The following is a 26,053-nucleotide window of genomic DNA, read 5'->3' on the forward strand; positions in this document are numbered from 1 at the left end:
TGTGGCCGAAACGGAAAAGCAATTAGAATCGATGAAATATCGTTTGACTCAAGAGAATGGCTGGTGGCCATTTTTGACACCAAGGCTGGAGAACGCCACGAACAAGACAAGGGAGGAAGCACCACCCCTCGTGAAACAAGTCTGGAGTTTTCTGGAGAAACAACTGGAGCTGGCCGAAACAAGAGACATGACGGTGGCTAGATTTGTCTCGGCCGCCAATGAAGTGACGATTGGAGGGTTCTGGAGAGAGCACGCCAAAGGCGAATTGAAGACTAGGAGGGATTACGAGATTCTCAAGTTCTTGAGTCCTTGCTGGGAGAAGGAATTCTTGGCAGGAATATTCGGTACCACGGCGACTATTTTTGGAGCCTTCGTGCAGGAGATACTGGGCATGCCCATCAGCCTGCTCTTGGCCCTGTATTTGGTCTACCCCAGATACTTGTTCAACATGGGCCCAGCATACATGTTTAGTCGAGGAGTGGAGACACTTCGAGTTGATGGGTACCTGGCACTAGTACTCTTGACCCATGGGGAATTGGTGTCGTTTCATCGATTAATGGAATATGGAGAGCCTCTGTCCATGGGGAAAGTCCACACGAGCATCGAAACCAGCTCCTACAAGTGTGCCGCAGGGTTGAAGACGTTGCTAGTACAATACCTCATGATGCAAAATCGGCACATGACGGGTGAAGATGAGAATCCAACTTCGAGAGAAGAATGGAAGAAGACGAACAGAGGGATGCCTCTGTTGACGGACCTATGCCTGGCAATGAGGTCGGACCCAATGGGGATAATCCGGGGCCTAGAGGAGGTGGTGACCTGCATTTATGGTCCAGCAGTGACGTACGCGTTCCCAGACCCCCTGGTGACAACGTATCGTCACTCTGTAACGCACTTGAGTCTTATCAGTATACTGGATGGGACGGCGTTAAATTGGTGTCAGCAGGAGGTGCTCAGAGGGCGAATGAGCAACACGGTACTCTTTGGAAAGGTGAAAGATGCCGAGCTAATAGTGTACAACTTCAGGGGGCAAATGCAATGTAGAATGGGAGGCAAGCGAGAGGGTCCCATCGAAATGTATCCCAAATTCTGGAACTTGAACCCATTGACGGCAGACGGACGAGAAATCTTGAGAATTCCTGCCTGGAAGGAGTGCTTCGCACTGGTGAAGAGGGAGCTGGAGACCATAATGGAGAAAGAAATCCTCCCAGCCAATCTGCCTGAGTTCCCAATAGTCAGGAGGATGACCTTAGGAATGAATAGTCCCTTGGTAGTTCCCTCCATAATGGCGAGGATGATGACGGAGGAAATGCAGAAGGATTTCACTGATGGCTGGGACCCCCTGTTCATCGGCTACACGGCGGCGGTCTACTTCCATACCAGCGAGACGAAGGTAAATTCGTGGACGACGCAAGCGAAAAAGAGTAGAGGTTCGCAGCCCCCCGGATATGAGGTGCGGAAGGTCTTGATAACTCTAGAGAAGGAGGGACTTGAGAACATGCTACCCATATGGGATGATGGCAGGATGATTGTGATGGAGGGGCACGTCGCATTGGTGGACGACATGAAATTTGCCACCAGAAAATATAAGGCACCCTATGGCTTGGAACAGGTGGAAATGAGACAGGAGGGAACAGAACTAGATGCAGCAGGTCAACTGCATGTAGCACTGACGGAATACAAAAAGCTGGATCCTACGACACCATCACCACTGTCAGTGGACACGCCTGGAGACAAGAGGAGTGGACCCGTCGAGGACCGATTAAAGAAAATTCTCGAGAGAAGGAGACATGAGTCAGAAGAAGAGAGTATGGATGAAACTCTCAGTGAAGCCGGTGAGGACATGGAAGTGGGGAATACGCCTGAACCAGGGCCATCAGGGGAGGAGCTCACCACTCAAGAGCTGTTGAAAGACTTGAGCGAGGAGAATTGGGCAGATACGGCCACCCCACCCCTGAATCCGTCCCCCCGGAAGAATCTGGAATTGCCATTGGCAAGTGAAACCTTCAATATGGGGATGATACTCTTGAGCTCGGAGGAAAGGGAAAGGAACACTTTCTAAGGGAACAGGGACATATTCCTGGGATCCCTGAAGGACGATGCTTGGCAGGAGTTCTTGGAAGAATTCAATCAAGAAGTGGGCAGCGAGACGACGCTGGACAAATTCAAGGAGGAACTGTGGGACACAGTCGTAAGATTTGGAGAACCGCTTCTGATAGGAACGGGCCTGGATGAGAAGGCGAGAAAAGAGCTACTGAGCAAGCTGGTAGAGCTGAGGAATTCACGATCGAAGACTAGAGAAGAAAAATGTGAGGACAGCTCTACTCGGAGACAAAAAACTGTAGATAAAATGGTTGATGATATAAAAAGGGATAAGGTTGGGACTAGTAATATGATTAAAAGTACTAATATCCTTAAGGCTCGAGCAGGGGGGAGGCAGGAGTTGGAAGGAGTGGATGGAGAGGTCGAATCAGTGATGGTAGCCACAACACCCTCAAGTAGAGATGTGAAGACTCGCAAGAGGAAGAGAGAAGTGGAAGGATTGGGTAGTCCTTCAGTGGATGCTGTTTCGGAAGGAAACTTGAGAGAGACGGCGCCCATGATTTTGGCTCGATGCAAGACGGCGGCATACAAGAGCAGCTCGGAGCTCAGAAGACCACTTGAAGTAGAGAGGGAAATAGAGGTTTCCACCAGTTCGACATCGGAGGAAGACTTCAAGCCTCAGAAGATAAACGTGAAGAGAGGTTCAACGAACGGACAGACATGGGAAATAGATGTCGGCAAAGAATGGATCTCGAAGGCACACCAGGCCACGGGCAAGCGAGTGACAAGTGATCCATTGGAGAGGAACAAGACGAGGAACACCTCCCGGACGTGGTGGGTGGCCCTTGAAACATTGAAAGAAATGGAGGACTGCTGGAAGAAGTTGGACAGTGGAGTAGCTCGCAAGCGACGCAATTGGGCCACCCAGCAAAAGGCCGAGGTTAATAAAATAGAAATGGCAAATCATCTGAAGAGGTCCTGGCAGAGTTTGTTGAAGGATCATTTTGAAGAAGCAATGAGGACACCCTCATCAGCACCACCATTAATGGCGAATCCCTTCGTTAGAACTGCAGGACAATTAATGTTCACCTGGAGTCTGGTGGGAATGGAATTGGAGACATTGACCTCGTATGATAGACTGAAGTTGGGAAGCAAAAAGCTAGATGTGTATCAAGCATTGATGCAACACGTGGCTAGGGACAATTCAGGCTTGAGCCTGGCTAGGAGGAAGGACGCCACGTGTTTCTTGAGATGGATAATGTCGATGATGTCTGATAGCACCATCCTGGCATGCCAACAGAGAGCAAGCGTAAGCAAAACCATGGAAAAAAGAGTCTCAACGGTCATCTTGAACGTGTATCAGAGCACAGGAATAGAGAAGGAAGAGGGTTCCAGACTATCCCTAGAGAACCATAGGAAGCTAGACGAGGTACAGAGGTTTTATAATAAGAAGTTCGAAGAAGAACATGATGTTCACCGTAACCTGGCCTCGTCAGAGCAGTACTCGAGGCTCAGCGAGAAGGGGGAATACCAATATGTGTCTGGAGTGATGGGAATGGCCTACAACCCCTTCTTAGACTCGGAAGCTGGAGGCGCCCACAGGAACCATGAGGTAGCGGAGCTACTGAAGTTTTGGACAGAAAGAATAATGGAAATAGACGCGGTGGAAAAAAAGGGGCCGAGCCTTGGCCTGATTCTTGAGAAAACACCAGAGGTGGTGAGCATACCGCGTTCAAACAAGAGAGTTGAAGTGAACATGGGCGATGGAAATGGCTTGTTAACCACGAACTTGGGAGTGGTATGGAAGCTATTAAGACCCTCCTGGTGTCCACATCCCCACGCGAGTCTGATCGAGGAAACCACCGAGCGAGTGAGGTTAGCACCAACGGAAGATGAAGATCTGGCAAAGTTGAGTGTGCTGCATAAGCTAATTTCACCTCAGATGCAAGAGCCAGGCGAAAAGACGAGTAATCCCGGGTCAGCAAAGAAATTGGAGCCGGGTAGCTGTCTGGATTCGACGTGTGGAAACGGAGAGCACACCTGCGATGGACGGTCATGCGTTAGAATACTGTCATTTCAAAAAGAAGACCTGGTCACTTGGTTCGAAGACATAACAGAAAGGGAGAAAAGTGAAGTGCAAATAGTAGCGGAGTGTTACGCGAGAACCACGGTGAATATAGCGACAGCTCTCGGATTCTTCTCGAGAATGTGTAGTCTGCAGTCACTGGAAAGACTAGAATCTGAACATCATTTAGTGACGGCGTTGAGCGTAGAATCATGGCCCGGGGTGTTGCAGGTGACTCAAAAACACATCCGGAGCTGGAAGGTTGGTCTCGAGGCGGAAATGGGATTTCCCATGAGCGAAGCTTATGGCTTGCCATTGAACGCGAAATCGCTGATAGGGTCAATGATGGCCAACTTGTGCGGAAGTCACTACCCACTGCACATGGTGATGGTGGAAGCATCCAGCCAGAGAGTACTGGTGGACAAGGCCTTCTCAGTGCCCAAGTGCGTGAGGTTGGCTCGGATATCGCATCACTCGCACAAGTTGTTGAGAAAAATCAGAGGGACAGTACCAAAAGAATTGAGAGATGACTTGAAGGAAATCTGGGGAGAAGAACTTTTGAAGTTGGAGAGAGAGAACACAAGCGATCACGAGAGACAAAACGTGATCGGAAAACCTGTGGGAAGTGCTCCAAACCTGGAAGATAACGACACGATGCATGAGAAAATGATGGAGCTTGAGCCTCTCTTGGAAGCCTCGGGGGAGCGTAACCTCAGGAGCATTGAAATCACCCATGGAGAATGCCCATGCCACTGTTTAGCGCAAACGGTGTGGTATCCAGATCACAAGAACCTTTGCCTGGTGTGGGATATGGAAGAAATCCGGTCGATCGGACTACCGGATCACCGACAGAAGGTGACGATCTTGGTAGTGAGTACGATCTTGGCTCTGAGATGGATAGAAGAGAATATAACGAAGTATCGGGAAGCGGGGACGCCAACGGCAGAGTCAATATACGCGATAGACTACAGTAGGAGACTCGAGTTGTTTGAGACTGCGTGCAAGGTGTTTGCCATACCAACGGAAGTCAGACATGTCTGGAGCCGTTTGAGGTACTTCCCATGGTTTCGGGCGACGCTGACGTCCTGGTTGTACATGACAACGAAAGATCACATGAAAAAACATCAAAAGGAGTATCGACAGTTCCAGGCTGAGATTGGGCCGGAAGCTTTCAAGAGACCCCTGTTAACCCATCGTAACGCAATCACAACAGGATGGAAGAGAGTGGGTGAAATGTCTAGAGACAATACCAAGGCGAGGGAATCGATACTAGAGGAGGACCTGGCGAAGAACGTGAGCTTGAGCCTGCACAACTCCTTTTGTTTGAACCGGGAATCTAGGGTGAAGGCACTACCCAACCAAGCAAAGAGGTTGCAAGAGCAAAGAGAATGGATGCGATCCTACGAACAGCTGAAGGCTTGGGAGGAGATTGTGATTAGCTCCGATGATGAAGAGGAACTGTTGAGACAGTTTGCCATATCTAGTACTTCAGGGTGTAGTACCTCCAAGGCGAAGAGTGCGAGATGAGTGGGTGGCTCGTATGGATCTTGAGTCTTGAGAGGGGAAAAGGGGGCTTGAGCGTGGATGCGGGTGAAACTTGGATTCACGAAAAAGAAGTTTTAACAAAGCAAATATTGTTATTAATATACTATATTTATTATATAAATCAAAATGCTGCATGACAATTTCCTGATTGAATAGGACAAAAGAAATTTTAAATGATTGGCTTGGAAAGCGAGAATTCAAGGGTGCAGGTGTGTGCAGATTTTGATTGCTGTTTAGCGATAGTGTGAAAATTTTACATGGCTGTGAATTTTGGGGTGTAGATAAGCTTAAGTCTGCTGCAAACTTCTGTAAATGACCACTGGCACTGTATCTTGAGTAACACTCGGTTTCCTGGGACTCACTGGCAGAAGACAGCACGCGATGAGGACATCGATCTCGAGTCCGGGGAGTATGTGCCAGTCGGTCATATTTGGAAGTTTGACCTTGAGAGAAGCAAAAAACATTTAATTTTGGAGTGAAATTTAATTTTTCAAAATTTCGAATGGAACCTGTCATGCACGATTTTCTCGCGATAACTGAAAATCAGAAAAGAAAAGTCAGAACGATCGAGTGACAATCGCGGGAAAGTTGCTAGAAAAATCAGTGGGAAATTGCTATTCGCAATTTCAGTAGCAATAATACTCGAGAGTAGAGCTGTCCCATCTAAAACAGAGACGAGCGCATTCCCACGAACTGGATTGTTGTGATTGGAGTACTATTATTAACTGGACCAGAGTGAACCTTCGGTGGAAAGGTGGACAGCTAGAGTGTCCCAATGGTTCACGAGAACTTACAGTCTAGAGTAAAAACTTGTTCTTGTTATTGAAACTGACTAACATTAAACTCATTTTAGTTACTTTATTGATTCTTGAGTTGCTTACCGACTTATTTACTTCCTGGTTCTTGAGCGTGCTACAATGTGAGTACTAATTTAAATTTCTAGAGTGTGTTTTATAATTGTTATGTTGAGGTAAGGCGAGTTTTAGGTTGATCCATCTGAAATGGATCAAAGTTCCACTGTCTAATAAAAAGTAACTTAACGGATTGTTCCAACCCGGTTTTTAACGGCGTTCATGTATTTTGGGTATCTAGAGACCTGAGTATGGGGACGTTTTTAATTCTAGAGTGGGGGGATATTTTAGTAGTAGCCTTTAAGCTGTAACGGGTCGTAGTCTCATGTCACAAGCGAACCGAATTGGCTCCGACTGATTTGAGGTACAAAAACACAAGAGATAGTGTCCCTGACTCTTGAGCCAATGGTTATAGGGCCTATTTTTCTTAAGCCTCATGTGTGACTGCAGTAGACGAATGTTACAAAATGTAGATACTGATACAATAGTAATCAGAAGGTCAAAAGTATCATAGTAACCGAGGTTACAGTCATGAGTCCCTTCATCATGTATTCCAGTCAAAATCCTTGGAATTTTCTAGATATGGAAGTGATAATGATAAAAGAAGATGTCAAGTGTTCAAGTCCTTTTCAATTAAAATCGATACGGGTTACGTTTCTTCAATAAGAACACGCAACTCGACACGAGATAATATAATATACAAGTGTTACAAGTAAAAAATTTCGTCGAAAGTTATTTTGTCATTTATTGTTCCGAGTACGCAAGCGGCGTTCACAATCTGTATTGCCAGGGAGATTCTCTGTTTTAAAAAGCTGCCTGCTCTGGGTTCCTCAGTGCATATGCTTAGGTTCTTACAAAGCTTGCTCAAAAAGACTTCTGTGCTGGGGCCGGCCGCGCCCTGAATTTCAAAAGCTAGCGGTTGAAAAAGATATCCATCACTTACAAGATCTTTATATTTGTCAATTTTTCGCTCTTCCGCTTCAGCGGCAGCCGTACCAGGGTTACAAACAGACCCGGCATTAATCCTACAAGGAGCTAAGGAGTCTACTACCGTTACATCCCACAAGAGCTGCTTACCATCAGCCCATGGAACGAGCGTCAAACCGTCTGGTCGCTTCTGATCGGTCCTGTAGAGGTGTCGTGGTTCTAAAACAGACGAAATGTGAGTAGATGATAGACTCTGCTTTATAAGGGCATTCAGGTTTGAATGCCTAGAGAATCTCCCTGCACTTTTGAGGCAAAAAAGACCATGCCAACCATCCTCGGTAACGTCTTTTCCGCGCACGCATTTATGCCGTTCGCATATTTTTGATCCTAATCGAAGTCCTATCGCAATTCTGAGTTGTTTGTTTGACAGTTTTAACCTTAAATTTTTGCACGGGATGACGTTCAACCATTGGGATCCAAATCTATCTTGGAACGCGTTGAAACTTTTTACTTCCGTTGGTTCGAGTCGTAAAATCAAGTCTGCAATTTCGCTGTCAAAAATTGGCTCCGTCCAATTTTTTTGGATTTCATTTTCCGGAGCCATTTCAATTTTTCCAAGGTCAAACCACCGTTTAAGCGCATCATCATAGGTTCCATCCATATGCTCCAAACCAAAGATTTCGCTCAAGGCATCTTTCGCTCCTACTGCTGAGGCTAAGAAAGCGGGTAAAGCGAGTAGACGAGCGGAAGAAACACCCAAGCCACCTTTGGCTGCCGGGAGAACTGCTTGTAAAAACTGGTTATCATCCATTTTCACGTTAATGACCTTGCATAACGAATTTCTTAGTAATTTATCGTAGCGTTCCAAAAAATCATTTTGCAAAAAACAAGGGCTCATACGCAAAAAATATAGGAGTTTTGGCATGCTAAAGCAATTTTTCAGGAGGTAAAAACCATAATGGGCGTCTAGTTTGTCAATGACATCCGAGATTTTTTCAAGTTCCCTAATTTTTTTGTCGAGCAATTCTGATACTATAGTAATTAATGGGCATTATGTAGCCAAAAAATCAGAATGCAAATATTTAGGCCTTATTCTTGATTCAAGTTTATCTTCTCATGCTCAAATCAAAACAATTCTCCAAAAAATGGCACAAGGAATTAAAACTATAGATACAATTGGACAACAACTGCCGACATTATCATTAGTTGCCTTGCTTTATTGTCTTGTTTTATCATTTAGATTACTCAGCAATATTTTTACAACAAATTAATGCTACTTTGATGCTATCTCTAGAGAAACAGTTGAACTGGGCGTTAAAAAGAACATATTTCAGATCGAAATTTAAATCTTCTTCCCTTCTTCGCATTAGCAAATAGTTCATTGGAATCGAGAAAAGAATTGAATTAAAGTGTATAACATACATATACCAATATCTTACAAACAAAAAGAAGGCTTTTCAAAATACATTGAGACTACCGACTGCCAATTATAGGCTCAATAAAAGAACGAAACAAATTATTTTTGACAAACATTGTTCAACAGCTTCTCTACAAAAATCATTTTTTCATTTGACTTCTAAAAAATGGAATTCACTGCCCATAGTTTTGCGCAATATAGAAAAATCGAGAACAGGATTCTAGAAAAAATTGAGAGAATTTTACGTGAGTGAATTGAGAAACAATCCAATATGTACAATTACAAATACGTGGCGTGATTTCCGTTTTTGCTAGTTCTATATGTTTCAATTTAGTTTAATTTTCCAGACATTTTTTGAAAGAGAATCTGTATATACTCTGTATATACGCTGTATGTTTGGACTATCTATAAAATCGTTTGTAAAGTTTTGATACAGCTCGTTCTTAATTCTTAAAACTGATATTTTTTTAGCATCCGTAACTTCATATATTTTAATCAACCAATTTCTGAACTGTAACCGAACTTGTTTTGTTTTTTGTTTTGTTTTGTTTTGTTTATTGCTTGTTTTCTGATGTTGTGTTTTTGTTTGATGTAACCAATGAATTTTAACCAATATTATTATTTACACTTTGCTATACTGATGCCTCGGCTTTTTACTGTATAGTAATTCAGGTGTTCTTTCTTCTTCAAAATGCAGATTCGGCAATTTCGAATTGTTAGCAGCTTACCTTCCGAATTAGCAGTTTTGAGGGATTAAGAGTGTTATTGGAACGATTTATTAGGCTAGAATATTCTGGTATTTTAAATTTTTACAATTTCGAACGATGACGTCATATTTCTGAGAAACGTCAAAAACGGCCATTTTTGAAGAAATCCAGAATTAGGACAGAACAACAATAGTTGCGACGGCGATAACAACGATAATAGCGATAAAAAAACAACAACGAGAATTGAGCGATTAGAAGAGTTAGCGGAGACCGCTCCGAGTTGCAACGATCGTGTCGCTACAATCGTTGCAAGGCCATTCACAACAACGATGAAGGGTAAAAACAGCTTTCCGGAAAGAAGATAAGGGTGTTAATTCCCCGGATTCAGGAAACCGGAGGGGTCCTGGGACTTGAACTGAGATCCTTGTACATAAACTATTAGCTTTCCGATTATGTCCTGAATTGAATTTATTTAAAATCTGAATTCATGTTCCGGCGATGAAAAGCTAGGAATTAGGGAAAAGGGTTGATCCATCTGTGCCACTCGGTCATGTTTGGAAGTTTGACCTTGAGCAACGTGGAGAAAACATGATTTTGGGGTCAAATGGAATTTTTCAAAAATTCGAATGGAGCCTGTCATGCTCAATTTTCTCGCGAAAACTGAAAATCTCAGAAATAAAAGATCAGAACGACAGAATTACAATCGCGGGAAAGTGGTCAAAATAAATCAGCGGGAAATTGCTATTCGCAATTTCCGACATCTGAGTAACAGGAGAGTAGAGCTGTCCTATCTTGATACAGAAAACCGAGTAAACCGAGATTCAGCTGAACCAGAGTGAAGCTTCACTGGGAAGGTGGACAACCGAAGTGTCCATAAGGTCCAGTACCAAAACTTGATTCTTGAGATAAAACTAGTTCGATTAGGACTTATTGAATCAAACTTAATTCCCCAAATATTCTCGAGTTGCTTACTAAATTAGTTACCTCTAATTCTCGAGTGTGCTGGTATGTAAGTACCCAATTTAATTTTCTTGAGTGTGTTTTATGATTGTTATGTTGAGATAAGGCGAGTTTTAGGTTGATCCATCTGAAATGGGTCAAAGTTCCACTGTCTAATAAAAAGTAACTGTGCGGATTGTTCCGACCCTGTTTTTAACGGCGTTCGTGTATTTTGGGTTTTTTCAGACCTAAGTATGGGGACGTTCTAATTTTCTAGAGTGGGGGTATTTTGGTAGTGGCCTTTAGGTTGTAACACAATCTCGACGTCCCATGCCTTAAGCGAACCGAATTGGCTCAAACAGAATGAGGTGAATAGTTTATGTTGGTGGAGAAATGGGGGACGGTGATTGAAGACCTCATGTAATAAGATATGGAATCGAGCATCCCGTCTGCAAGCTATCTCTCGATTCTAGAGGTCGTGTCGGTACGTGAGTCACTAATTTAAGTTTCTTGAATGTGTTTTATATTGTTATGTTAAGTTAGGAAGAGTTTTTAGGTTGATCCATCTGAAAGGTCCACTGTCTAATAAAAATTAACTATACAAAAGGTTACGACCCTGTTTTTGACGGCCTTTGCGTATTATAGGTAATTTGAGTATGGGGGCGTTCTTATTTTCTAGAGTAGAAGGGGGTATTTTGGTAGTGACCATTAAGCTGTAACGCAAGTGAACAGAATTGGCTCCGACCGTTCGAGGTAGAAAAACACAAGAGATAGTGTCCCTGACTCTTGAGCCAATGGTTATAGGGCCTATTCTTCTTAAGCCTCATATGTGACATTAGTAGGCGACTGTTACAATCTTCGATGGAGATGATGATTTTTATCTACTGAACAAAAACAATAGTAATATAACAAATAGTAGTAGCCCTGTTTTTAGGAGTGACCTCATGGTCTGGGGATACTGAGACCCAGCCATGAGCTCACCATTTTGCATGTAATTAAGTTAATTTGAGCGTTCTGGTCGAAGCCTGAGAACAGTAACGTTTTTGTCGACCCGATGTTAAAAAGACCACCAAAAGAACTGGCTTCGGTAGAGACGGTGAAAAGCATTAGAGCTTAGTTTAGACGCTGGCCAGTCGTTTTATAGCTTAGCTTTATTTTCCGTCGATATGTACTTCCGGGCGAATGTTACATAGATGTTTTTATGGCGCTCCTGGGTGTTATTCTTTTTTAACATCTTGACCGGCAGAACCGTTAACGAGCATTCCGCGCCGAGCGGATGCTCATAATAACGCCCTTAATAAGCGCTAAACGCCGGGGCGGAAGGGTAGTTCGGAACGCGGAAGCCTTCCGGATTACCGTGAACAGCTTTTTAATCCAGTTAAGACCAAAAATTCACGTTCCAGGAAGGGTGGGGGGATCAACCGTCCTCTAGTTCCCTGAGAGGTTTGTGGCCAAAAACAATTAAAGATATACAAGAAACCAAACAAAAAGTAGTACAAGAAAAACAAAAAACTTTAAAAATAACAGAAAGAACCAAAAACAGTAAAAAAGTAAAAATTCAGTAGAAATCATCACACCAGACAAGATGTGATCCGACCCTCCAGTTTGTTGTTGATAGATATGTTGTTGTTACAGGCATTTATATCAATCAGGATCGTTACGACCATTTTTGTGGCCCATAGTTGAGGCTTGTACTGTAGGGTTATTTGAGTATTTAAGCACGTTAATGCTAATTTGAGCTCAATCCGGAAGGGTCTGCTGATTTGCGCTCCATCCGGAAGGGTCACGGGATTAGTGTAGAAGACTGATCCGGCAAGCAGTACAAGGAGTGACAAGAGGAGGATCAACGACAACAACAGTCGACTGTTGGGTATCGTTAATATGTTTTGTATCCCTTTTGGTACAAAAAATAAGATAGTAGTATGTGGGGGCTCGACAGTGCTGCACTGTAGTGACCCTTCACCGAACTGCGAATTTCCGAGTTAAGCACCTTAATTCGGATATTGAACATACCCGTAGGGTTTTTATTTATAGAATTATTACTTATACAGCCTATATTAGTACTCCTATATCGTTTTTCAGTGAAAAACACAGTAAGTGGACCGGTTTTTAGGGTCAAAATAGCGGTATTTTGATCCCCCTAAAAATCGCGATTTTTGAGATATAGATATTTTTTGAAACGGAAAAAAAACGCTAAGTAAGTGAATTACATCGCAACTGTGCTAATATAGTAGGTAGAACGGGTTGAGTTTAGTTCAGAAGTGGTTGGAACTATTTTGGTACGAAAAACCCAATTTTCGTGATTTTGATAAAACAGAACCTTTGATAAAATGAGAAATTTTTTTGAAATTTTTGAGTTAGGACAGTAAAAATAGTTGTTCGAACAACGTCCACTAGTAAATCGACAGGTTTTTTAACCCGTTTGCCGATAGTCTTCCGGGTTACAGTAAAATCGAACTTAACGTGTTTGATTTAGTGGATTCATCAATCCAAAGTTTTTTTGGCAAATTTTTTCAGCTAGAGCGTTTTAGATTGGGTTTTTTGCATTGAAATAGAAGAGTATAGGCCTTCTGAGCTCGGATCAATAATGTTTAGGCCGAATAGAACCGAATTGCGAAAAGGTTAGGCGGAACCTATAAGAGAGAAATTTTTTGAGTTTAGAAAAAAGACGTTTTGGTTAATAATTTTGGAACTACTGGACAGATCCAGTTGATCTTCGTACCATTAGATCAAAAACTAGCTGAGCATACTAATAGAAACACCAATTATTCAAAAAAAGAGGCGTGAAAATTTTTTAAAGATTGTTTTAGGCAAATTCACCAATTCGGGAAGGTAGACCCTTCACGTTTTATGAAAATGATTTTTGGAAAGCCCTTACACCCTACCAAAGGGTAGAAACGATTAAATAAGGCAATTTTACGCTGTTATAGACAAAAAAGGGAAGGCTAAGGGCACCAGAAAACCTTAGTCGAGCCGAAATTAGGCTAGCGGTAAGACCCTTCACCGTTAGGATGAAACGTCCAATAAGAGGCTTAACTACAATCCGGAAGGGTCTTGGAAAGGACGACACACCCTTCCTAGTTGATTCAAACAGCAGAATAGCATCGGAGAACGTATCCGGAAGGGTATAGGTTGGGAATTTAGAAAGCCTCGAAGAAGCTATTTTTACAAACTCGGAGGGGTCCCAATTCGGAGGGGTCTAAATTGTTACAAAAACGGAGGGGTCCCAATCCGGAGGGGTCTAATATTTTACGAAAACGGAGGGGTCCCAATCCGGAGGGGTCTAAACTTTTACAAAACAGGAAGGGTCCCAATCCGGAGGGGTCTGATTTTTGTCAATCGGGAGGGGTCCGATTTTTGCCAATCCGGAGGGGTATTATTTTGTCAAATTTTAAAAAAGACAACAAAATAGAGAGTGTTTAAGGATATTAGGTTATTAAGAGATAGGCTGGAAACCAGTGACTGCACTGGTAACTTGCTTTTCGTAAAAAACCGAATAAAAACAAAACAGGTTTAAACTCGGACATTCGCGACACTAAGTCTGAATTAATCAAGAGTGTGTAACTCATAAGTGTGGACTCAAATCAAAAACGTTTTTGAGGAAAGTGACTGCCCTGAGGATTTTAGTAGGTCTAGCTCGGGCAGTCCGAAGGCAGATAGGTAACACAGGACTCGGTGGGTGGAATAGACGCCCACTTGAGAAAATTACTGCCTTCAAGTTTTGTCTGTTTGGTGCAGCACCAAGCAGGGAAAGCTTTTTCTTTATATACAAGTTCGACTATTGTACTGCGACTGACTAAAAGTACAAAACACATACGTTTTTCATAGAAATATTCTTATTTTGTTTTTTCTACTTTTAAATCAATAATATTTGTGCTTGATTGTGTAGTGAGAACACTATCTTTTAAATAGTTTGATATCATCATACTGTGCTAGCTTTACATCTTACAACTAATAATCGATTATCGTGAATAAATTGTATATACGTTGTAACGTGATAACATACAAGGATTCGTGGTCACTATCTAATAGAAACTTTTGCAATTTATTGTGTTGTGTTATTATTATCAGTAGTCAGTTCAGAAGTGGTTGGAACTATTTTGGTACGAAAAACCCAATTTTCGTGATTTTGATAAAACAGAACCTTTGATAAAATGAGAATTTTTTTTGAAATTTTTGAGTTAGGACAGTAAAAATAGTTGTTCGAACAACGTCCACTAGTAAATCGACAGGTTTTTTAACCCGTTTGCCGATAGTCTTCCGGGTTACAGTGAAATCGAACTTAACGTGTTTGATTTAGTGGATTCATCAATCCAAAGTTTTTCGCAAATTTTTTCAGCTAGAGCGTTTTAGATTGGGTTTTTTGCATTGAAATAGAAGAGTATAGGCCTTCTGAGCTCGGATCAATAATGTTTAGGCCGAATAGAACAGAATTGCGAAAAGGTTAGGCGGAACCTATAAGAGAGAAATTTTTTGAGTTTAGAAAAAAGACGTTTTGGTTAATAATTTTGGAACTACTGGACAGATCCAGTTGATCTTCGTACCATTAGATCAAAAACTAGCTGAGCATACTAATAGAAACACCAATTATTCAAAAAAAGAGGCGTGAAAATTTTTTAAAGATTGTTTTAGGCAAATTCACCAATTCGGGAAGGTAGACCCTTCACGTTTTATGAAAATGATTTTTGGAAAGCCCTTACACCCTACCAAAGGGTAGAAACGATTAAATAAGGCAATTTTACGCTGTTATAGACAAAAAAGGGAAGGCTAAGGGCACCAGAAAACCTTAGTCGAGCCGAAATTAGGCTAGCGGTAAGACCCTTCACCGTTAGGATGAAACGTCCAATAAGAGGCTTAACTACAATCCGGAAGGGTCTTGGAAAGGACGACACACCCTTCCTAGTTGATTCAAACAGCAGAATAGCATCGGAGAACGTATCCGGAAGGGTATAGGTTGGAAATTTAGAAAGCCTCGAAGAAGCTATTTTTACAAACTCGGAGGGGTCCCAATTCGGAGGGGTCTAAATTGTTACAAAAACGGAGGGGTCCCAATCCGGAGGGGTCTAATATTTTACGAAAACGGAGGGGTCCCAATCCGGAGGGGTCTAAACTTTTACAAAACAGGAAGGGTCCCAATCCGGAGGGGTCTGATTTTTGTCAATCGGGAGGGGTCCGATTTTTGCCAATCCGGAGGGGTATTATTTTGTCAAATTTTAAAAAAGACAACAAAATAGAGAGTGTTTAAGGATATTAGGTTATTAAGAGATAGGCTGGAAACCAGTGACTGCACTGGTAACTTGCTTTTCGTAAAAAACCGAATAAAAACAAAACAGGTTTAAACTCGGACATTTGCGACACTAAGTCTGAATTAATCAAGAGTGTGTAACTCATAAGTGTGGACTCAAATCAAAAACGTTTTTGAGGAAAGTGACTGCCCTGAGGATTTTAGTAGGTCTAGCTCGGGCAGTCCGAAGGCAGATAGGTAACACAGGACTCGGTGGGTGGAATAGACGCCCACTTGAGAAAATTACTGCCTTCAAGTTTTGTCTGTTTGGTGCAGCACCAAGCAGGGAAAGCTTTTTCTTTATATACAAGTTCGACTATTGTACTGCGACTGACTAAAAGTACAAAACACATACGTTTTTCATAGAAATATTCTTATTTTGTTTTTTCTAGTTTTAAATCAATAATATTTGTGCTTGATTGTGTAGTGAGAACACTATCTTTTAAATAGTTTGATATCATCATACTGTGCTAGCTTTACATCTTACAACTAATAATCGATTATTGTGAATAAATTGTATATACGATGTAACGTGATAACATACAAGGATTCGTGGTCACTATCTAATAGAAACTTTTGCAATTTATTGTGTTGTGTTATTATTATCAGTAGTCAGTTCAGAAGTGGTTGGAACTATTTTGGTACGAAAAACCCAATTTTCGTGATTTTGATAAAACAGAACCTTTGATAAAATGAGAAATTTTTTTGAAATTTTTGAGTTAGGACAGTAAAAATAGTTGTTCGAACAACGTCCACTAGTAAATCGACAGGTTTTTTAACCCGTTTGCCGATAGCCTTCCGGGTTACAGTGAAATCGAACTTAACGTGTTTGATTTAGTGGATTCATCAATCCAAAGTTTTTCGCAAATTTTTTCAGCTAGAGCGTTTTAGATTGGGTTTTTTGCATTGAAATAGAAGAATATAGGCCTTCTGAGCTCGGATCAATAATGTTTAGGCCGAATAGAACAGAATTGCGAAAAGGTTAGGCGGAACCTATAAGAGAGAAACTTTTTGAGTTTAGAAAAAAGACGTTTTGGTTAATAATTTTGGAACTACTGGACAGATCCAGTTGATCTTTGTACCATTAGATCAAAAACTAGCTGAGCATACTAATAGAAACACCAATTATTCAAAAAAAGTGGCGTGAAAATTTTTTAAAGATTGTTTTAGGCAAATTCACCAATTCGGGAAGGTAGACCCTTCACGTTTTATGAAAATGATTTTTGGAAAGCCCTTACACCCTACCAAAGGGTAGAAACGATTAAATAACGCAATTTTACGCTGTTATAGACAAAAAAGGGAAGGCTAAGGGCACCAGAAAACCTTAGTCGAGCCGAAATTAGGCTAGCGGTAAGACCCTTCACCGTTAGGATGAAACGTCCAATAAGAGGCTTAACTACAATCCGGAAGGGTCTTGGAAAGGACGACACACCCTTCCTAGTTGATTCAAACAGTAGAATAGCATCGGAGAACGTATCCGGAAGGGTATAGGTTGGAAATTTAGAAAGCCTCGAAGAAGCTATTTTTACAAACTCGGAGGGGTCCCAATTCGGAGGGGTCTAAATTGTTACAAAAACGGAGGGGTCCCAATCCGGAGAGGTCTAATATTTTACGAAAACGGAGGGGTCCCAATCCGTAGGGGTCTAAACTTTTACAAAACAGGAAGGGTCCCAATCCGGAGGGGTCTGATTTTTGTCAATCGGGAGGGGTCCGATTTTTGCCAATCCGGAGGGGTATTATTTTGTCAAATTTTAAAAAAGACAACAAAATAGAGAGTGTTTAAGGATATTAGGTTATTAAGAGATAGGCTGGAAACCAGTGACTGCACTGGTAACTTGCTTTTCGTAAAAAACCGAATAAAAACAAAACAGGTTTAAACTCGGACATTCGCGACACTAAGTCTGAATTAATCAAGAGTGTGTAACTCATAAGTGTGGACTCAAATCAAAAACGTTTTTGAGGAAAGTGACTGCCCTGAGGATTTTAGTAGGTCTAGCTCGGGCAGTCCGAAGGCAGATAGGTAACACAGGACTCGGTGGGTGGAATAGACGCCCACTTGAGAAAATTACTGCCTTCAAGTTTTGTCTGTTTGGTGCAGCACCAAGCAGGGAAAGCTTTTTCTTTATATACAAGTTCGACTATTGTACTGCGACTGACTAAAAGTACAAAACACATACGTTTTTCATAGAAATATTCTTATTTTGTTTTTTCTACTTTTAAATCAATAATATTTGTGCTTGATTGTGTAGTGAGAACACTATCTTTTAAATAGTTTGATATAATCATACGGTGCTAGCTTTACATCTTACAACTAATAATCGATTATTGTGAATAAATTGTATATACGTTGTAACGTGATAACATACAAGGATTCGTGGTCACTATCTAATAGAAACTTTTGCAATTTATTGTGTTGTGTTATTATTATCAGTAGTCAGATCAAAAGGACACTAGCAATCGAATTAAGTGTATAAGCAGTTAGAAGTGGTAAATTGAATTTGAGTCTAGACAAGTCAAGGATACCTAAACTAGGTGATAGCTCCAGGAAATTCATACCTGAGAAGCAGAGAAAAGCAAGGACCGACCCTTTTGTGGAAAGGATCACAAGAACCCGGACCGACAATGGGGAGACGGTTTCAGGCAGAATGGTTAAGACCAGAAGTCAAAATTCCTCAGAAGAGCGAAAAGCAATGCTAGAAGTGGAAGTCCATCCGGACTAGGCCATGGATGAGAATCAGGAAATACATGGACCGGAGGGGAGAGGAAACAGAAGGCTGGCGAGTGAATCTACTCCGGTAGACCAAGGCCAAGATTTTGCCACTTCTACCGGGACACTGGACCGATTGGAGATGTCGGAACTGTCCGACATCTCTACTGAAATAGTGGCAACTAGAAGATCTCCCACAGACAACACCATGATGGCAGGCGTGACAGAGAAACAGGCAACGTCCTCATTAATTTCAGAAAGAGAGAAGAACACTTTCGGAAACATCTTTGCATTTACCACGGGAGCGAGCACAGGCGATGAAGGTGAATCCCAGGAAGAAGAAGAGGACGTGAAGAGCAAAATGACTTTGGATCTCAAGTCAGCCTCAATAGTTCGACCCAGGAGCATGAAGCATACACCGACAGAGGGACTGGTACCATGGCCAATTTGGTGTAGTGAGGACAATAAGCAAAACCACAAACACATCAGGCCAGTCAAGAAACTTTGTGAGTATGACAATATCGGAAACGCGAACTGGGGAGAATAGAAACATAAGGCTAAGCAAGGCATCGGCGGATCCAGAGGTGGATAATGAAAAGACGTCGAGGCAGAGAATCAAAGCCCGAATCTCGACCAGCACCAAGCTACCTGGGATCGACAGGTTGACACCACCACTTGTGACGCCACTAGTAGAAAACGGAGCATCAATTGAAGAAGCCTTGAATAACATACTGGGCAGTATAGGAGAGCAAAATGAACGGATGTCCATAAGAATGAGAGAACAGTCCACATTGTAAGGAAAAGTCTGCGGGAAGAAATAAACCGCAATAGACAAGAAGTTGGTAGAAGCGAAAAACGCTTGAAGGAAAGAACGGATGAACACATGGCAAAGAACTGGTCGCGGATGACAAGGGAAGCAGAACAAAGGGAGTTTCGGTTAAGAGACGGCATGGAGAAGTTGAGAAATCAACAAGAGCAGACTCTTGGGACTCTTGACACAAAGATAGATGCGATTATGGAGAGGCGAACTCAGGCTATCATGGATAGGTTGGACGGGCTACTAGGCAACAAGAGTGGACCAAGAGAAGGGGAAACGAACTCGGGAGGTCCCAGCAGGGAGCCGAGGGTGAACTTCAATGACCAACACAATAGGAGAAGGACATATGGATCCACTAGAGGTAGGGGCAGTTCAGCAGGCTATGCCACAGAGGATAATAGAACATGGGGCCCACACTTCAGAGGAAGTTCAACTGGCAATAGACACACCTCAAACGAACGACCGACGTGACGCAAGGCACATATGCGATGGAGAGAAGTTACTCCAGGAACAGGAGTCATAAAAGCCCCGGGATGAGTCATGCGAGCCAAGGAAGAAATAATCCCGGCGATTCGGATAGAAGTGATATACCAAATACAGAACCCTTATCAGGGGGCGATGATACTCAGGCGGGGAATTCAAGAGATGCCACAGCAATGGCCACAGCCTTTGAAACCCTAAACAGGTCTTTGGAGACATTCATGACGAGGTTATCCAGAACCAATGAACGCAGTGAAAAGTCCAGAAGAGTATTTAAGAAACCAAGCTGCTACAAGGACAAATCTGATGGCTGCATTGATACCTGGATAGAGGTGATGAAACTGCAATTTGAGGAAGAAGACCTGTCAGAAAGGCAAGAGTGCAGTGCGCTCACCAGTAACTTGGAAGGGACAGCCCTAAACTGTGTGATGGCCCAAAAAAAATACCAGCGGGACACAGCTGAGAAAATCTTTGAAATCTTGTTGAATCGTTTGGATCAGGTGTGCAGGGGCACCAGGCAATGATGCGCTTCAAAAAACGGAGGCAACGAGAAGATGAGACGATAGACAAGTTTCTAGACGATTTGGAGATGCTTAGAAGGCGTAGCCAACTGGATGAGTCGAATAGGAGGATTAACCTGGCGATAGCCTCAAAATTCATCGATGATGTGAAGAATGATGAACTTCGAACAATGTTAGCAACACATTACACACCACTATCAACCAATGCGCCAACACCAGAGGAGTTGAGGCTGAAGCCAAAAAAATACCTTTTGTTGAAGCCTCCATCGAGATCTGGATATTACAAGAACAATTACGGCAATTTTAACAACGGAACAGCAAACCAAGGGAACAACTGGTACAAACCAGGGAATGATATGGACAAGAGGCGCTCTTTTGCAAATTGCAGTTCGACGGACCAACATGTGTCAGCATTCACAAATTACAAACAGGGCATGAAAGCAATAGGCTTTAGCCTCGAGGACGAAGATGCGTCAGAAGTCGACCATGAAGATTTCATGAGAGGAGTAATTACAAAATTTGGCCCGAGTTGTTTCCTTTGCAACTTGGAAGGTCATTTTAAATCGGATTGTCCGCAATTCTGGGACGCTGTAGCAGACATCAAGCATCCAAGGCACGAGGAAGCTCTATCGGGTGTGAAAGCCAGCAAGGCTCGCCTATTGAGTGAGGAGGAGGCGCGCGGGAAAGAAACACCGCAAGAGCTGGCAACGAAGAAGATGCAAGCGGTATCAGAGGAGACATGTGAGCCGGAACCGGTGACTGCGGCGGACGACTTCAAGATTGATTATAAGGCAGCGGGTGGCAGCGGGGGCAGCGGGTTACTAACAACGGGTGGCCCTCGCATAAAGAAGCTTCATGGGCGCTACGTGGAAGTCTATGGACCGTATCAAGTGATGCTGAACGTAGATGGAATCAGTATCTACACCAGGACATATGCGACAACAGACAGTGACCAGATAGGGCAGATCTATTTGGGTGAAGAAGAACTTAAAGTCCGCAGGATAGGCCATGAAGCCATGATGGAGCAAGACGCATTGCACATTGGATACGAAGCAGATGTGACTGCACATCTGCTCGACACCAACGGGAAGAAAATCGGAGTCACAGGGCTGGACACAGGAGTGGTAGTCAGTGTTATGCCGATAAAGGCTTGGGAAAGACTGGTCTTCCCGAGGGAAGATCTAATTCCGACGAATCTCCGATTGGCTGCAGCCAATTGAGGAGCAATTTAGGTAGCCGGAAGAACACCAATAACGGTCCTCCACATGGGAGGACGGGGTCTTTGGATGAGCTTCCTGGTGGTAGAGACTTTGGACGACGCCGACCAATTCATCTTGGGCAGAGATTTTATCAGGAGTTTTGACGTGATGATCGACTTGAACAACGGTCTAATAAGGATTAGGAACCCGGATCGGAAGTATGTTAAGGAACCAATTAATAGAATAATAACAGACCAAAACAAGGTACCAATTTTTTTTAGATAGAAGAGTAAAACTACAGCCGGGGCAGACCGTGGTGGCAATTTTTAGAATGAGGAATTCGAATTCGTTAAGTGATAGTAAACAGGTTTGTTTGGTACCAAATCCAAATAGTCAAAGTTCGGTGATTTTAGGCCGGAGCTTCTCGGTAACTCGAAACGGACTGTGTGTCAGTGTGTTATTGATTACACTGGACACCACGGTTTCAATCCAGCGTGGAAAGAAACTTGGTTACGCCTTGCCGATGAAGACCGACTATGAGGAGACACAAAACTTGAAGAAAAATAGTGTGAGAGACTCTCCTTATCATGCCAAATAAGATAAAATTTTAAAAAGGATTAATAAAAAAAAATTTTTCATAAATTGTTTTCAATGAAGTCCGAAACGGACGACTGCTTATCCAGCTGGTCGAATTTTCCGGAACGCCCCTCGTAATATAAACTAGAGTCTGACAAACCGGTTTTGCCAGAGATAGAACACTTAAAAGGGAAAATAGGCGAGGGAGATTTTGAATCACTTCGGGAGGTTTTAAATCGGAACGCGGATGTATTTTCAAGACATAGGGCGGATATCGGTTGCTGTAACTTCGTCGAACACGAAATCGAACTTGAGGAAGGCGCCATTCCCCATAGGGAAGGCGCAAGACGAATGACGCCACATAAATTGGAAGCGTGCCGAGCGGAAATAGAAATGTTGCTCGAATACGACATGATAGAACCCTCGAAATTGCCATGGGCTTGCGGGGTAGTAATGGCGAAAAAGAAAGTGGGCAGCTTAGGTTTTGTTGCGACTTTCGCTACTTAAACGCGGTGACAATAAAAGATGCGTACCCGATACCGCGAATAGACGAGAGCCTCTCTAAACTTGGTGATGCCAAGTTCTTCACCACATTGGATTTGGGCTCTGCCTTCTGGCAGGTCCCTCTGCGGAAGAAGGATAGGGAAAAGACCGGATTCGCGAGTGAATTGGGGTTGTACCAGTGGAAGAGGATGCCCTTCGGCTCGTGCAACCCAACGGCAACTTTTCAAAGACTGGTGGCTCAGGCTTTGACAATAGTGACAAAGAAGTACGGAAATCTTGTGATGTGTTACGTGGATGACGTAGTCACAGCAACACCGACCCTGGAAGACCACATTGATTGGCTCGATGAGGTCTTTGGATGCATGAAAAGAGCAGGCTTAAAATGCAAACCATCGAAATGTGAAATACTTAGGGATTCGATCAAGTACCTAGGAAGAATGGTGGACAGGCATGCTGTGTTGACATGGAAGGCTCCCAGAACGGACACGCAGCTCATGAGCTTCCTAGGGTTTGCCAACTTTTACCGTGAGTTCATAAAAGGATATGCAGACAAGGTGTATCCGATGCAGAAGCTGATGCGCAACAAAGGAAAGAAATTCGAATGGAGCGATGAAGCTCAAACGGACTTTGAGAACATAAAGCGGGATCTGTGCGAGGCGCCAGTGCTAGGCATGCCTACTGAAAAGGGCATGTATGTTCTTGGCACAGACGCATCAGTAGTAGCCATCTCGGGAAAACTGCATCAGGAGCAGGATTGGAATGGGAAAACCGTTCTCCGTCCCATTGCATATGGCAGTAAGGTGTTAAGTGACACTGAGATGAAATGTGGTGCACCACTAGCAGAAATGTTTGCAGTGGTCACATTTGTGGAAAAGTACCGCGCATACTTGGGGAGCGCTCCCTTTAAGTTAAGCGTGAACAACAGGGCGCTATCCTGGTTGAAGACGTACTCGATGGATCAGAGTTTTATTGGTAGGTGGGTAGTAAGATTAGATGGCTACCACATGATAATCGAGAACAGAATGCGCGACAAACACCAGAATGCTGACAGCCTCAGCAAGAAAAACGAGTTCTATGAAAGATTGGAACAGAAGCAAGCCAATCAGGCAGAAATAAAGGAAGGATTCTCGTTTCTGGACAGAGAAACTTATGAAGCGCTTCCCTTAACGAGATGGTTGGACGAAACTGGAAATCCAATTCCAGGACATCCTGAGTTGCCGGTAGAGAAAGCAGCCGAGATAAAGATCCTATTCAAAAAGGACCCGGTGCTCTTGGATCTGTTGCTGCGCTCGAACCTGTCCAGCAGGAACTCTCTCACATGAGCATTAACAGCCGCTCATTATTGGATAAGACGGTGCAGGTCACAGCGAAAGTGATGCGGATGCTGGGTGGATTGTTAGAGAGAGAAATGATTAGAGATGACCGCGAGTGGGAAGTAGCTATGGCATCACTGACAGTCAGTGAGAAGGTGAAGATCATGCCGTCCATAAGACAACACAAAGAAAACGAGAGGGATTGTAGGACAGTAATTCAGCAACTAGTATCCTCAATACCCCACGAGGTTTTAACCAGTACATCATACGGTCGGAAAGAACAGGGGAACGATACGCAAAAGAAGACCGTTACCTTTGAGGACCAGGACAAGGAAAGTGAGAAGGTTGAACGAAACCTGGTGCAAGATTGTTTGTCCGGGGAGACGAACGCCGAGGAGAGTCGGCGAGTACAAGATCAACACCCGGGACAAGGATGTTTGTCCAGGGAGTCTGACGAAGATGAAAAGGTTCTTGATGAGAAGCAGGACCTGGAGAACAAAGTTTTGTCCGGGAGTTCAAATGGATGCGAAGAAAGCACAGAACTGACCCAGGAGATGGTACAGACTCCGTCACAGACTCCGTCACAGACTCCGTCACTGACTCTTCAACAGATGACAATTCCCGAAACTCAGGAATTGACAGATACTCAGACAGGAACTCGAGCTCGGGATCGGAACTGTCAGAACTAGCGATCCACACACTACTAGTGGAAACTCGAGCAAGGGATCTGGATAGAGAGGTATACCAGGACCCTGACAGTGATCGCTACCTCATACCAGGTGAAAGAGTCTTTGATAACGCAGCGGATGATCTAGAAACAATAGCGGTATTGAAACGTTCGATGAGTCTGTTGCCTCAAAAAGAGGTAGTCAGGACTGATCTTCAGCCATTCGAACAGGAAACACAGCCATTGGCAAAGATTTGGTGCGTTAAGACGGAAGAAGATACGCATCAGCCCAATGAGCTGAATAGTCAGATGAGGTCATGAAGACGTACTTGAAGGCGAGATACAGACTCTCGGATCTACTAAGAGCGAAGAGAAATGACCGCATGACAAGCAACCTGAAAAGGTGGATCGAAAATGGTTCTCCGGACAAAAGAGACCTCAAGGAAAACAGTTACCGCATTCTGCGACAGTATTTTATGCATAAATAGGGAAGGTTATACTTAAACAAGGACGGGATTGTGATTGCAGGAGAAGAAATGAAGACAAAGTCCTATACAAATATAACGCGATAGTATTGCCGCAACTCTATCAGACAGAACTCTTATTCAGGTCGCATGATCTGATGGGCCATCAGGAGATCGACAAAGTATATCAGAGGATCCTGAAGCGCTTTGAGTGGCCTGGAATGAAAAAGGCATGCAAGAAGTCGGTAACGGCATGTCTGTAATGCCAACAGGTGAAGCATCCAAGGAAGTTACGATTTCCTTTGCAGTCGATCGAGTCGTCTGAATTCAACGAGGTGGTGCAGATTGATCACCAGAAGATATGCATTACAGACAGTGGTTATAATCAAGTCTTGGTCATGATAGATCAGTTCACGAAGTATGCAGATGCCGTGCCCTGCATAACTGGCTCAGCGGAAGAGACGTGCGACCACCTGATCAATACGTGGATAGCGAGACATGGTTTCCGATGACGTTTCAATCGGATAACGGAACAGCTTACGTGGGAGAACTTACAAAAGAGCTGATGCGACGTTCGCAAGTGGCTCAAGCTCACTCCACGACATACCATCCTCAGACGAATGGCTTTGTGGAAAGGCAAAACAGAACTTTAGTGTCGATGCTGATGGTATATTGTTCCAGGTACATGACCGATTAGGACAGATATCTTCCACAGGTGATGGGAGCTTACAATAGCACGCAACATTCCACCACCGGAGTTAGTCCACATACGATGCTAACCGGGCACGAGAGGTCTTTGCCCTTGACTTTCTTCTACCCAGAGTATGAGGGTAAGAAGACGTCACCACAGGTCTTTGTAAGGAATGTAATAAGACGACAGCAGGTGTTAAACGACTTATGTACACCAAATACTCAGCAGACATAGGCAAGGCAGAGGAAAAGATTTGACAAGAAAGCAGCTGGTGCAAAGCTTATTCGGTAGAGGACTACGTATGGGTATTTCAGAACGTCATACCACCAAAAGGAA

Source organism: Symsagittifera roscoffensis, chromosome 1, assembly GCF_963678635.1.
Source record: "Symsagittifera roscoffensis chromosome 1, txSymRosc1.1, whole genome shotgun sequence".
Lineage (NCBI taxonomy): Eukaryota > Metazoa > Xenacoelomorpha > Acoela > Convolutidae > Symsagittifera > Symsagittifera roscoffensis.